We start from the raw sequence: 15,300 nt of genomic DNA on the forward strand, positions 1-15,300 counted from the left end.
CCAATCTCCTACATGTCACCCCACACACTCGCCCTTTCTAAGTATTGAGCCCTATACTGTCATATGACAGTATCACAGATAAACAAATAGAACATCTTATTCTGTTAAACCCTTAGTAATAAAGTGTTTGTGCTTCCAGAAAACTAATGCAGCCATCACATCTAAGAATTGGTGAGCCACAATATAATAAATGTTTACTTTTGGGTTTAGTGCCACTTTAAATAGTATGTATGGTTGAACCCCCCTATCCCCCAAATAACCAATCTACCACAGCCCTGAACATTTATAAGCTAAAGGGATGTAAATCACTGAACAGCTGCTCTTATGAGTAAATGGAAAAAATATAATTCTTTCCTGCATAGGTTAGTAAGGAAAACATAATAACATAAAGACCATTTCTAAGCTCTCTTGAACATGCAAGCTGCCTGGCTGTCATGCTGACCCTCATGCTTCAATACCTTAAAGCGGAGGTCCGCTGAAAAAAAAGTATTAAAAGCCAGCAGCTACAAATACTGCAGCTGCTGACTTTTAATATATGGACACTTACCTGTCCAGGGAGCCCGCAATGTCGGCAGCCGAAGCCGATCTGTCCTTCGGCTCTCGGCTGCTGCCGTCGCCAACCTTGGTGAGGGAATAAGGAAGTGAAGCCGTGCGGCTTCACTTCCTGGTTCCCTACTGCGCATGCGCGAGTAGCACTGTGCGTCCTCTCAGGTCGCTGCTGTGTTCTGGGACCTGGGTGTCTCCCAGAATACAACGGGGGAGGACAGGGTGAGCGCCGGAAGTGGCATAGATCACCGCAAGCGCCGTGGTGATCTATGCCAGGAAGTGGGAGCAAATACCTGTATTAGACAGGTATCTGCTCCCTCCTCCCCCCTGAAAGGTGCCAAATGTGACACCGGAGGGGGGGGGAATCCAAAAAGTGGAAGTTCCATTTTTGGGTGGAACTCCACTTTGAATTACTGATGTAGAAGAATGTAGATAAGGCATCTGACATTGCTTTTACATTCTGATCAGCATGCTTGTTCTAAGTCAGCAAAGAAAGCACTGCAGGCAGAGGGTCACCACAACAGTTAGAATTTTTTGGAGATGGTTAACAATAGGGGCCATCAATTTTTTCCTATGGTAGGTTTACTTTAAAATAGATGCATATAGGCAGGTCCAATTCATCTTCCCATCTTTAGGTGGCCTTGTGCCATTGCTGCATGGGCAGAGAGGTATCATAAGGGAATTGGTCTTTTAGAGATACCATCCAGTACTTCCAGAAAGGAAGTTGTCTGATGATTGGACACTGTCAGAGGTCTTGGCAGCAATTCTGGGAGAAGGAACATCACTTTGGCACACTTTGGGCGAGTGGTTGGACAGGGGCAGGAACCTACTTGTGAAGGAAAGTGCTTAAGGTAGTGCTCTCTCAGAGCACGGTTTAGCGTGACGTTGGTGGGACGCAGCTGGCTGGCAGGCTGGTCTCTTTTCCATCATGCATCCAGGGACCCTACATTTATATTCATTGCGGCACTTCCACTTCACTATCTTTCACATGTCCACTCCAAATCTTAGGTAAATTCACTGTTGTTATGTGTTGCCATTGTTTTTTCCTGGTGGTTTGTTACTCTTCCTATCAGTAACACATCTTGTCAAATGCTGAGAGATTATTCACTGAATTGTTGTATTAAAGGCTAAGTTCACCTTTGTAAGCATGTTACATAGTACACCCATATTTAGGGTACAACATGTAACATGCTCCTATGCAGCAACCTCCCGCCACCAGCACTCCCTAGTTTATGACAGTGGCCGGGGGATCCTCTTCCCACACCCGCTGCCACAATTTAAAAAAGTGCAGTTGTGCGGGGCTCCCACCACACGGCTGCATCATTCACACACAGTTTCCTGTGAATAAATTAGACTACAAGCACCATCGGCCTCTGTGGCCAATGGCTTTTAATTCTTAATTGGACTGCAAGGGTGCTGGTGAGCGCCTTTGTATTCCATTGATCTTCCTGCTATTCAGTAACTGTCTGCCTGCATTGGAGGTATGGCCAGACAGTGTACCGAGTCTCTGCAGAATCCACACATTGCACCCACGATCTGCTGATCATGGATGCAATCCTTTAAATGCTGCTATGTAAAAAAAAAAAAAATGCATATTTTTATTACCTGCAAACAGATGTGCATATTCTTTTTTTTTTTTTTACAAAAGGTGACCTTATCCTTTAAGTGCCAAAGACTTGCTTGATAGTTGTACTAAGAAACATGCTTAGGATCAATATACTGTAAATACCTGAGTACACTATATACTATGTGTGAGTGATTCCTCCAAAAAGGGTACCTAACTTAGGCCCCACCTACATGCATGTTTATCATTCATTTTGTGTTTCCTTGGAAGTGCCATTCAGCGTCACGCTTTAAAGGATGAGAGAAACATGTGAACTGCCATTGTTGATCTCTCTGTCAAAATGCCAGTTGCCTGGCGGTCACACTGACATTTTTGGGTGGATTTACTAAAGGCAAATAGACTCTGCACTGTGTAAGTGCAGTTGCTCCAGAGCTTAGTAAATGAAGAGAAGCTCTGCTGACTTCAATCATTCAATCATGTGCAAGCAAAAATGCTAATTTCCTTGCATGTGATTAGGTATTCTTCCCAAAGAGGAGCTTCACCTTGTTTACTAAACTCTGGAGCATCTGCACATGCAAAATGCAGTCTATTTGCTTTTAGCAAATCAACCCTGTTGCATTTAGCACTTTTAGTCAATGACTTGCGACAAGCACTTGTGACTTTCATAATCAAGATACTTCTCCCAAGTCAGGGAGATTCAAAATAGAAGCCAGTGGGTTATCAATATATTCAGGCAACTAGCATTTTTAGAAGGAGGCCAACAATGGCAACCTTCATATTTTTCCTTAGTACAAGTTGTCCTTTAATAAATCCCTCCAATCCTATGAGTTCATCCCACTGCGTTGCATAAATAACTTCCTACCCATTTAGCATTTCTTCCAAAAACATCCCTGTCAGGTCCTCTTTATAGTGCACATGCATGTTGTGGCCCCATTCATTCTTAGGGAAGAGCTGTGCTCACTGGACCACCATGAGTATAGCTCTTAAAAAAAATTAGCCAGCCGTGCACATGCACACCAAGAAGAGGACCTAGGAAGGAACTTTTTGGAGGAAAGGAGCAGGGCAGGACCTCACAGCGAAAATTGCTTTTATGGAGGAAAGAGGAAGTATATAACCAGACTCAGAATTGGATGGGATTATTTAACACCTTGTCCTTTAAGGGAAATGCCATGCAATTCACTTGTGTCCTCCAATAACCTATAATAATGCAATACAGTTCTTTGTATTGCAGAAGAAGAACCTGAATAAAAGAGTTGGTAACCCCTGTAACGATTCAGGTTAATGCAGGGAAATTTTAAAGGGGTACAAATCCAGCAAAAAAAGCATTTATATACCATGGGAGTTTTAACCTGAGCTGTTGTGGGTGTGTGAGCAACATGTTCATCCATCCGTAGAGTTCACGGAGTCCTTCTGCCAGGTTGGATTAAGTTATAGCATTGTGCACTTAACTTCTCTGTATATTTTTGACTTATGGGAGCAAAGCTGAAGAGACCATACAGACTCTAATAAGATAATGGATATTACTAAACTCAGGATCCTAGCACAGTAAGGTTACCATATATAATAAGACTAAACAAGCCTTGGTTTTGTTTAGGATTGCTTGTATAAGTGGAACATTATGTGCATAGCTTATTTTAAAAATGATTCATAAAATTGGAAACAATATACTCATTTTCTGAATCACCACTACTGCTGCATCACAAAGGATAATGAGATACAGAGACATACAAAGTAATAACTGAGCCAGTTCTATTTGCGTTCAGGTAATGTCTAATATGATTAAACCAAAACCAGCAAATACACAGCACAGCATGTGGAAATATGCCAGATTTATAAAAAATGGAAACTTGTTTCCAGAAACAAACTGTTCACAAAGCGGATCTGTTGCCAAGATTACATCAATCACTGGTTGACAAAGCAGTCATTACCACCAGGCACAATGTATTCAATAAGGCAATACAAAGCAATGTAAAAGGTGCAGTAGTCATTCGTAACCAATCAGAAGTCATGTCACTGAGGTCAGCTCAGGGAAAAATAAATTGTGATTGTCATAAGTTCCCATGCTTTACCCATTGTTCTTTCTATCACCTAAAGTGGAATTTATTTTCCCTCTCCAACCTAGTGTAATGATCTGCTACCTTCTACTGTTATCTGCTACTGTCACAGTGTTATGTATACTTATGTTTTAACACTTCATGTCTCTGGGAGGCTGGCTTTGAAAAAACACTAGAAGGAGGAATTAGAGGGAGAGAGAGAGGAGCTAACACCACATATCCACATACAGGAGCTGTATTACTGCATTTCTGTATTTTAACCAGACCAGAAGCAGAGACTATTAGGTAATTGTTTCCGTGTTCTGGCTGTTTAACTGTATCTGCCCATAACTTCTTAATCTGAATCCTAGGGACAGACAAGTCTATGTCCTATTGTTAGTATCTCACATGAACAGTGCCAGATAGCTATATATATATATATATATATATATCTGTCCGTACATACATATGGGGGGGTTAGATTACAACCAAAGTTACTACAATGGGTAATGAAGGAAGTCAAGTACTTTTTTCCATTTTTTTTTAATGTACTTGGCTTCTTTCGTCACCCAACATAGTAATTTTGGTTGTAATCTATCCCCCCCATATGTATGTACTGACAGGTACATATGTATATATATATATATATATATATATATATATATATATATATATATATATATATATATATATATATACACATATACACATGTCTCTCATTATGCTGTTACTGTGCTAATCCTGCTCTAACCCTGTCTGTTCCTTCCGGGACCATTAAGACCAGACGCACACTAAATCTAATGTGCTGAATATGTCACATAGCCAGTCACATGACCCTGGCCCTTTATGAAACCAACATCCATCAACGGGTCCACACTCCACCCCTCTTTTTCCCCCAGTCTATTAGCAGACACCAACCCCTCCCCTCTCTTCTTCCCCCTCCCCCTTACCTCTCATAAGCTCGTCGAGCAAGCATGGGCGTAGGTCTGATGAAGGATCTGTGCATGCTCCGTAAAGCGTTACCGCCCACCACCTGCACCTGATGTCACATCAGCCGAGTGCATTCTAGCTTGGTTCCAGAACCCGGGCACCCTCATAGCTTCTTCACCTCCTTGCCATTCCACATCACCAGGTACTCTGACACCTGCAGGACAGCTCTCTCTCTCCCCCAGACAGACAAGGATTACAGCGATCCGCATGAGGACAAATCATTGAATGCCTATGACCTCTTACTATCTTGTAAGTGTTTTTAATCCCATTGTGCCTGTAAAAAATCTTTTAACCACTGCACTTAGAGGCGCCTTACTCTTTCCTTTATAGAGCCAGGTTAGGCATCCATAGGCCACTTCTGGTAGTTAGATGTCCGGTTGCATGAGAGGTTAGAAACTACTAGGGAGGGACTAAAGCGCAGAGTAGATAGGTTGACTCTGAGTTTGAGTGCCAAGCCATTTTCTCCCCATCATTGCTGATCTTTTCTTCAGGTCTCAGACATAAAGATGGATGTCACATTGTGATCATCCTCAGAGGCCCTGCCCTGGATAGAGGCTCTACCAACTTTATTATCAAACCCACACTTCCACTTAGCGAAGGTACTAGTTCTCTTATTTACCTACAGGTTTAGCACACTATCCTGTTTGGGTGAGATCATTTTTCATAATCCCTACAAAAGAGGGATACAGTAGTTTTTATACCTGTTGATCCTGCCTGTAGGTCATTTATTTTTCACTTCTTGTAACAGACCAAGCTGTTCAGCAAAAAGTGGCAGTTATAGTAGAAACAAACCTTACTGCATGCTTTTCCAGCTTTTATTTATGTAATTTAAACCTTAAAAAACTGTTGCTGTAAATGTTTAAATCAGAACTAAACCCACTGATGTACCTGCTTCAAAAACAGTTAAATTCAATGCATGCCTTGCATTAGATGGTCACAGTTGCTGGTGCTCTCAGCCAAACTGTAAAGCCATCAAAAAGCTGGTGTCATAGCTGATCACACGTGCAGCACCATGGCAACTGAAGATCAAAGAGAGGTTAAAGCTGGCCATAGATAGATTAAAATTTGTCCGGTTCAGCAGAAACCATCCGAATTTCGATCCATGTGTATCTGCTTCCACTTGACGGAAGTCGATCTAATGATCAACTTCTGCCTAGCAGGCTCATTAGAAATGTGTCTCAGTGGGGAAGATTCCTCTATGCACCTTGATTGTGTGGATGGAAGAATCCATTAGTTTTTTTTTTTTTTTAATTTTCTTTCAGTCCGCTGCCTGAATTAAAATAAGTAAAAAAAAAAAGATCCATTTATGGCCAGCAGTTTAGTTTTGCTTTAAAAAGTGGTGGCTGGAGCAAAGAGAATCTGGCCCAGCTATGCATGGCAACCAATCAGCTTTTCTATTCAGCTTGTTCAGTTACTCTTTAAAAATGAAAAATAGAAGCTGATTGGTTGCCAGCTGCTCCAGAACTGTCTGCCCCAGTTTCAAACGATTCTAATAATCTTATTTGAACTTGCATGTCTATCTTAGGATAGTATTTTTTTCAAATTAATGGATTAGCCCATCCACACAAGCGAGGTGGATGGAGTAATCCCCACCACCGGGATTCTTAGCTGTTGAAAATACACTGATCAGCGGCTGCAGCTACTGATCAATGAAAGTTTTTCCGTGTTTCCGATTAACTTCTGTTGAACAGGGAGGGCCACACACAGACTGAAATTCGGCTCATCCCTGCTGAACCAGCTGAATTTAGTACAGTCTGCAGCCAGCCTAAAACCTCGTACATGCGATCGTTTTTCCCAACGGGAATTGTGTGATGACAGGTTGTATGGCGGAAAATCCAACCATTTGTACGCTCCATTGGACAATTGTTGTTGGATTTTCCGCGGACAAATGTTGAATGGCAGCCTTTAAAATTTTCTGCGGACAAATGTCCGTTGTCAGATTTTCCGAGCGTGTGTACACAAGTCCGTTGGACAAAAGTCCAAAGTACAAACATGCATGATCGGAAGCAAGGGCAAGCTGAAAGCGGTCGGTCTTGTAAACTGGCGTTCGTAATGGGGAATTAACATTCGTGACATGGCAATTTATGAAATCTCAAAATGCAGCGCACAATTCTCATCTTCTTTAATGGGATAATAATGAAGCTGCTTTGCTGGTGATACTGATGGAGTTATTGCAAACAAATTTTCAAAGGCTTTTTTTTTTCTAGTGATATCAAGAATAATATTATTATGCTTGTTATTTTTTTTTTTTTTACCACAACACCATTATCCCATAGTTTTTAAGATCAAAGATACAACTATGTTGGTGTCCCTTGGTTTTACATTGTATTTTTTAAAATGTAACTGCCTACTCCCAAATAGTCAAGTATTGTTCTCCACAATTTTTTTATTGTGCTTTAAAAAAAGAAAACAAATACAATTAGACATGCTATCTGCCAACAGAACTTAACCAAAAAGTGCATTCTATGCATCCAAAAATATAGAAAATATAACAAATCAAATCATTTTTTAACCAAAAAATAAAATAAAAGCCTCATGCATGTGTCCTGCTTCTTAATATAGGGGGTCAACAATGCCAAGAGTTGGTGAAAGCAGGGGTCCGTCATCCGGAGATAATTCCGAAAATCATCTGGATTATTCTCCTGGAGCTCTCGCAGCAAAGGCATATGACATAATTGGTCACGATTAATAAAGCAACCAATTTTTGGTCCAAGTAATCCTCCTCCTCCTGTTCCCGGACTCGACTTGCGTCAAAGCAATAGCTCCAAGGCCAATAATAAATAACACATTATCGCCTCCAATTCCGCAACATGGCTGGTTGACGAACGGCTGTTCAGAACCGAACTGAAAAGCGCAAAATGAAAAACACGAATCAACACTCACCAAACTTCTACTAACACAAAATTAGCAGAAGGAGCCCAAAGGGTGGCGCTAAAGAGTTGAAAAACCATGTGAAAAACCACTACGTTCGTGTTTGTTGCCCGACAATTGTGTGCCGTTTGTATGCAAGACAAATTTGGGGACAACGCCCTTCGGACAAAGGTCCACGGTTTTGTCTGCGGAAAATCCGATCGTGTGTACGAGGCTTAAGACTACCCCATCTGTGAGGCGTCAACTAGACATGTGCAGAACAAAAAATATGTTTTGTTTAGTTTAATTCCGATTCGTTAATTATGTAATGTCGTTTAATTCATTTTCGTAATTTGTTTGGTTTATTCAAATTTGAAAAAATTTAATTTTTTTTAAATTCCATTCGAATTCAAATTAATTGTATTCAAAATTCTAATTTTGAAAGATGGTTCTATTCTTTCAACTTCATTCTCTTCTATTTTTTTTTCTATTGTGTTCTTTTCTTTTCTCTTCTATTCTTTTTTTCTCTATTTATATTCAAATTTATTCTATTCAAAATCCAAATTTCAGAAAACGGTTATATTGTTATATTCTTTCTGTTCTATTCTTTTCTATTGTTTATTCTATTATTTTTAATTCTATTATTTTATTTTCCATTCTATTCTTTTCTATTCAAATGTATTCTATTCGCAATTCAAATTTGAGAATATGGTTATATTCTATTTCATTCTATTCTATTTTATTTTTTATTCCATTCTATTCCTTTATTTTCATTTCTTTTTTATTTTATTCTGTTATTTTATTTCCTATTCTATTTTATTTTGTTTTACTTTATTCTTTTATTTTCTATTTTATCCCTTTTTTTTCGTTTCAATTTTTTCTATTCTTTTATTTTCTATTCCTTACTGTTTGCTCTATTATGTAGTGATATGACGTATATAGTGGGTATGATAATTAATTAGTAGTTATTATAATGATGATGTAAGTACTCTTCCTCAGTAACCCAATTCTTCCAGAGAGATGCACTTTATTGACTTCCAACACAGAACAAAATCCAAAGTCCACAGATGACAAAAATCCAACAGAGTATATAATTTAGAGTCCCATTATATTCTTTTATTTTTGATTATTTTTGATTATATTCTTTACTATTCTACTCCTTCTATTCTATTCTATTTTATTTTCTTTGGAAATTCGAATTTGATTTAAAAAAGATTCAAATTCGATTTGAAAACTATTCAAATTCAAATAGAAAACTATTAAAATTTTATCCAAAATTTTGATTCGTTATTTCTGATTCATTTAAATTCGTTACTATTGTAATCCGGAAATTGGAATGCATCCGAATTTCCAAATAACGAAAAATTTGTCCAAATTTCAATTCGAAACTAAACGAATCGCACATGTCTGGTGTCAACCATGCTACATTTATTAACTGCAGAATGAACAGGGTTGTTACTTTGCTGAAGTAAATGGAAAAATAATGGATCTGCAGGTAATAAGATTTATGTTACAGGGTGGAGGGGGCTCAGAAAAACAAAAACTGCAGGGTTCATATTTGTGGCAAACTTCATCGCATATGTTATTTTTCAATTTGCCCAAAATGACACTTTCATTTAGCGATATATTCCAAATCAAGGTTCACTGTCACTTGGCCTTGTATACTGTACACCAGGGGTCCCCAAGCACCAGTCTACCGGGCCATGGCCTCTCTGCAGTTGGGCCATGGGGGCAGCCGGCATGAGAGAGCCAGGCGGGCGGCATGAGAGCCGGGTAAATGAGAGAAGCGAGCAGGCGGGCGGATGAGAGAAGCGGGCGGACGGGCAAGCAGACATGACACTTCTCTCTGCCCGCCTCGCATCACCACTCTTCCACCCTCACAGCCGGTGTTCTGTCAGCCTCTTCAATGTCGGAAGTGCAGCAGAGAGCAGAGAGACAACATCTCTCACCGCCTGCCCCGCATAACCGCTCTCCTGCCTCTGTGCTAAATGGACCAGTGCTGCCACCAATTCATTGACAATCCACATCTGGCACTGGCAGGCGATGTGGCAAGTGACAATCCACATCTGGTGGTAGGCAGCATGGCAAGTGACAAGCTGCATTTGGTGGCAGGCAGCGTGGCAAGTGACAAGCTGCATTTGGTGGCAGACAGCGTGGCACGTGACAAGCTGCATCTGAAGGCAGGTGATGTGGCAAGTGACAATGCACATCTGGTGGCAGGCAGCGTGGCAAGTGACAATTCACATCTGGAGCCAGGCAGCGTGGCAAGTGACAATCTGCATCTGGTGGCAGGCAGCATGGCAAGTGACAATCCACATCTGGTGGCAGGTGACGTGGCAAGTCACAAGTTGCATCTAGTGGCATGCGACAGTGGCAAATGACACGCTCTGGGCTCCCACTGATTCTGCATTATGGTGAGTTGAACTATTTAATTTATTACTACAATGTAATAATAGAAATAATGCTCTTCAATCACCCTGACACATATCAGCCATGGTGCGGGGATGATTGAATCGCTAACATCAGCCATTGCCCTGACAAATTGCCCGCAAAAAAACGATTTTTCTCCACAATGAAGAAAAAGGCATCTCCTTCTATTAGCATCAATTCACAGCATTGCTTATCATTCCGTAAATTCCCCCCTTAGTCATAGCCTGAGTCACACAGTTCACTGTCATCAGTTTCTCTAATCTCCCCTACATTTTCTTAATCTGACCAAAGTCTCTATTAAAACCACATTAGTGCGACACCACAATTTGTTAGATTGTAACTGTGGCCAAATAACCTGCCTAATTTACAGAGCAGCAATTGTTGTTGCAATTTTATCCTTAGAAGGCTTCAGCAAATGGGAAGATCAGTTTATAAATTTCACGCTATTACTTTGTCCACCCCTGATAAACTAATAGAAGAAGAGAAACTTTGCAATACAACTTGAGACAGACGTTTTCCCAGGATTGATAGTTTTCAGCCCTGGACCTGCATGGTTAGTTTTCAGGACCCGGGACTGTTACAGTGACCTCTGCTTCAGGTGTAGATTTTGGTTACTTTATTGTTAGGGTCCCAAGTTAGAAAGTTTAATATAAAGAGTGTTAAAACCTCAGCATTTTTAAATTTAACACATTAAGATTGTAGGAGGTAGGCTTATGGTTAAATGTTGGGGTCAGGAGGATAAGTGCAAGGGTTAAGTGTTAGGGGAAGGTTCAAAATGAAATCCCAATTGAAGTTTTGCCCATTGCTCCAGTCAACAACTTTACTCAGAGAGTGCTATTGATCAGAGCACTGGACTCTCTAGTGTACTGCTAGTACAGAGTATTTGAAACCATGATGCAGCATATAGGTCTGTTAACAAAAAAATAGCGCTCAATAGGACTGTAAAAAAAAAAAAAAAAAGGAAGCTCTTAATTATTACAGTTTATGCACCTTGAATATATTACGGTAATAATTGATGATGTTTAAACTGGGCTTTAAAGTGTATGTCAAGCCAAAAACGTCTTTTTTTTCTAGGTTTGGGGAAGTGAGGAAGGATTGGAATGCCTGTTCATTTTCTTCTAATATCCAGAGTTCTGAGAGATTTATCTTCAATTTCTGTCTTGCCGACAATCTTTTACCAGGCACATATAATAAACTAACAGGTGTTCTAGCCTTCCCCTACTCTATCGAAAAAATAAAAATATTTCTGTCTGTAATGCTGAATAGTTACCCTCACTTACTGTCTGGTAAAACATTGTCAGCAGGACAGGAAGTGTAGAGAAATCTCTCTAATGGAGTCCCAGTGGCAGAAAATACAACCCTGCTATATCACAGTACTCCAGCAAACAGTGTATGTGGGCAAATCTTATGGAAGAAGACTGTTTGAGTATTGATAGTTTTATTATGGTCACCTCAACACTATTTTAGGGTACATGTGCAGAATGTTTAAAGAGTTTAAGAAACCTAGCTAGGATAAACACTGCTGGGCGCTCAAGTTCTCTCAGATGGACCAGTCCTTTCTCACCAAAGCATTGAAGAGGTTACTATGTGCTGGCTGAATTAGTATTCCAGAGAAATGACTGCCCCAGGAGCTTATAAAATCTTTGCCTAAAGGAGAAGTATGGCCAAAGCTTTTTTGGCCATATTTCTCCTATGGATCACAGGAGTGCAGTTCACTCTGCACTCCTGTAACTGGCTTTCAGCCAACAGCAGGCTAAAGCCCACTGTTGACTATCATCACTCTGCCAGGCCAGGCTGGGGAAAGATCCAGAATTTACATTCGGTATCCAACCACATGCCTGTACCGGCAGCTGGCTCAGCCTCTCAGCTGTGTCGCTGGGAGATTGAGACAGCCGCTCCCTCCCCAGTCCAGAGCTCCAGTGAGTGCTGAGGGGGCAGAGCAGAGAGCTGGAGACTGACAGTCACAGCTCTCTAATCAGAGCTGAGGGGAAACCTGAGCGATCGCTAATCAGCTGTGTTTTATTGCTTAGTTCTCACTGCAAAGGCGGTGGGGGACAGATGCAGCATCGGATCAAAACAAAAGAAACATTTACAGCAATATCTGTCCCCCACTGCCTCTTGACCGAAAACTGAGCAATCAAAGACCACTGATCATTCAGCTCTCAGTCTTCACTATGGTTCTATATATGGATCTTTTTTTTCTTTTGTTTACTGTTTTTTTTTTTTTAATTAACTTTCGCCCACCTTCCACCAATTTAACTTTCGCCCACCTGTCACCAGCTCTCTGCTCTGCCCTTCCAGCATTCACTGGTGTACCAAGCTGTAAAGGGGGCGGAAGTGGCTGGCTGTCTCCTAGCGGCACGCTGTGAGGCTGGGCAAGCTACCACTCCAGGCATCTGGGTGAATCCCGACATGACAGTCAAGATCCCTTCAAAGCTTGGACCAGCTGAGTGATGTCAGCAGACAGTGGACTTTAGCCAGCTGTAGGCTGAATACTGGTCACAGGAGTGCAGAATTAAGTACACTACTGTGACCCACAGGAGAAGTAAGACCAAAAAGAGCTTTAGCCCTACTTCTGCTTTTACATTCTGCTGAAACTTTATTTATTAGTACTGCTTGGACCTTGAAGAAGGGGGTACACCCTGAAAGCTTGTCCTGAAAATACGGATGTTAGTGGAAATAAAAAAAAAGTATCACATACTCAATTGTTTTTGATATAAGTGCACTAATACAGCTGCAATCACCTCAAGTATTGTCTATATAGAATTTTCCAAATGCACATCAAATGGCAATAGCTCTGATATTCTTCATATGTACAAAGGTGTCTTGCATATGCCATAGCAATTATTTTGAGGATACACAATCCAAAATTCATGTATATAAATACCAGTCAAACAGAAAATCCAACAGAAAATCTTCCCTCCAGAGTCCAACTTTTCAGTGAAGGAAAGAAACGCAAACATGCTTGACAGACTAGCGTTGTGTTTTGAAGAGTCCATAGAATGGGTAATTTCAAAACAGGTGAGCTGTAGATTTGTTGAAACCTAGAGAATTACACTTGTTCTGTAGTGCTGCCCCTGCCAGTCTGTTACTCAACTGTGATCAGTCTAGCAAGTTTTCAGCTGTAGAGCTTGTTGATGCAGCCTGACACTTGTCAAAACCCCTTGTCATGCCTTATGAACTAATTTTTATTCATTCTATTTTAATCTTTTTATTTTTATTTATTCCATTTAATTATATGAAGAGTTTTACTCCACCGGAGCACAGAGTATGGCCCCTCTGAAAGATTGAATAGAGGGAGCAGAGCCCATGCTCAGATATGGCTGGGAATATTTTGACAAGCAGGTAGCAGTGGCAACAAGCTCCATGGTCAATATGTTGAAATGGACAAATGTGCGCCCCCCCCCCCCCCCCACACACACACACACACTTGTCCCTAGTTCAGAAAGATTACAACATAAGTGTAACTACACAAAAAGAGTGCAGGGTAGATCAACCAGGGCAAGGGAATTTAGGTAGGATAGCTCATATTAAATGTCCCTAAGAAGACCTAGCTTGCCAACAACTGTAAAAACTGAAACATCAGTTCTGGGTGTAGTTACCCTTTACAGCCAACCAAATGTGTCATTTTTCATTGTGAGCCTGTTAAAAATTCTCCAGTGTGTGTTTTTTTTTTTTTTTTACATTATCTGCCCCAGTATTTTAAAATATACTGTGCCGTTTATGAAAATAGTGCTTAAAGTGTTACTAAACCCACAACAATAAAATCAGTCTGTATATGCAGTAAAGCATGCTTGTTATACTCACTGTGGAACTTAAGGGGTTAATCCTCTGCATTGTGTAAAAAGGCTGTTTGATCCTGTCTTCTCTGATCCTCCCGTTTCTTCCACAGTCCCCAATCCATCTACTGATAGAACAGAGCCTTGGGGGTACTCTGCACATGCTCAGTTTGGTGTGTATTGCTAGCAAGTTTTTTTTTTTTTTTTTTATTGGGCAGGTGCATGTGATCAGCACAGGGCCAATCAGCACTGTCCCGACAGAGAGTCAGGGGTCATGCAGCCTCATAGGACAGTCAGAGGAGAATGAAAACTGTTCCTACAAGCTTTAACCAGTGCTCAGCTGGACACTGATAGAAGACACAAGACTGCTATATACTGCTGATGAGAAAAGGTATTTCGCAGTTTATATTTACTAAAATAATTGCATTTCCGTGTTCTCTATACTGCAGGAGACTAGATAGAGTGAATGCAGGGTCCTGGGTTTAGTAACATGTAGGTTTTTTTTGTCACCCATAAAAGCTGGTCAAAATACTTCCAAATGTTTATAATTCTACTTTCTGTCTAATTTCCAGAACATGGGCTACACCAAATTGGCCTGCTGATCTCCTCCTTTGAGGACAACTAGGATATTATTACATAACAAATGTGCGGCGCTAAGACCAAACAGTGAATAAATAAATGAAATAACTATAAAAAATATATATTACACAAAGCTACTAATAAATTAATTAAATAAATATATTGAATTAAAAATAAATATATCATGTGAAACAAATCCAAAATTGTGCACATAACATTCAATTATTTATAATGTCCACAATAAAGTGCAAGTGCTCCGTGTGCTGTACAATATCCTTAATTGAATCAAAATCTTGACAGTTCATCGTAAAGACGTGGATAAAAGTGATGCTGGTGCCTTCATGCAGTGTGCACACAATCCTAGTTTACCCCTCCACCAGATGTACCCTCACCTTAAGGGCTAATGTTAACATAACAGCTTAGGAAATCCTCCTGTGATTCCTCCTTCCTGTGGTAACTATTTGGCTCAAAGATCGGATCAAGAACAACTTCTTCCTCCTAGTTACCAGTGACCTCCTCTCATACATGT

The 15,300-nt window shown here is 40.4% G+C and overlaps 1 protein-coding gene across 5 annotated transcripts in view; it reads right to left on the reverse strand.

Annotated features, from left to right (window-relative positions):
• The window catches only part of ADGRA1 (adhesion G protein-coupled receptor A1), a 1,332,527-nt gene that overhangs the window by 374,051 nt on the left and 943,176 nt on the right, over nucleotides 1–15,300 (reverse strand). The gene's annotated exons all lie outside the window — the stretch shown is intronic.

The sequence above is a fragment of the Aquarana catesbeiana genome, linkage group LG08, assembly GCF_042186555.1.
Source record: "Aquarana catesbeiana isolate 2022-GZ linkage group LG08, ASM4218655v1, whole genome shotgun sequence".
NCBI classification, from domain to species: Eukaryota; Metazoa; Chordata; class Amphibia; order Anura; family Ranidae; genus Aquarana; species Aquarana catesbeiana.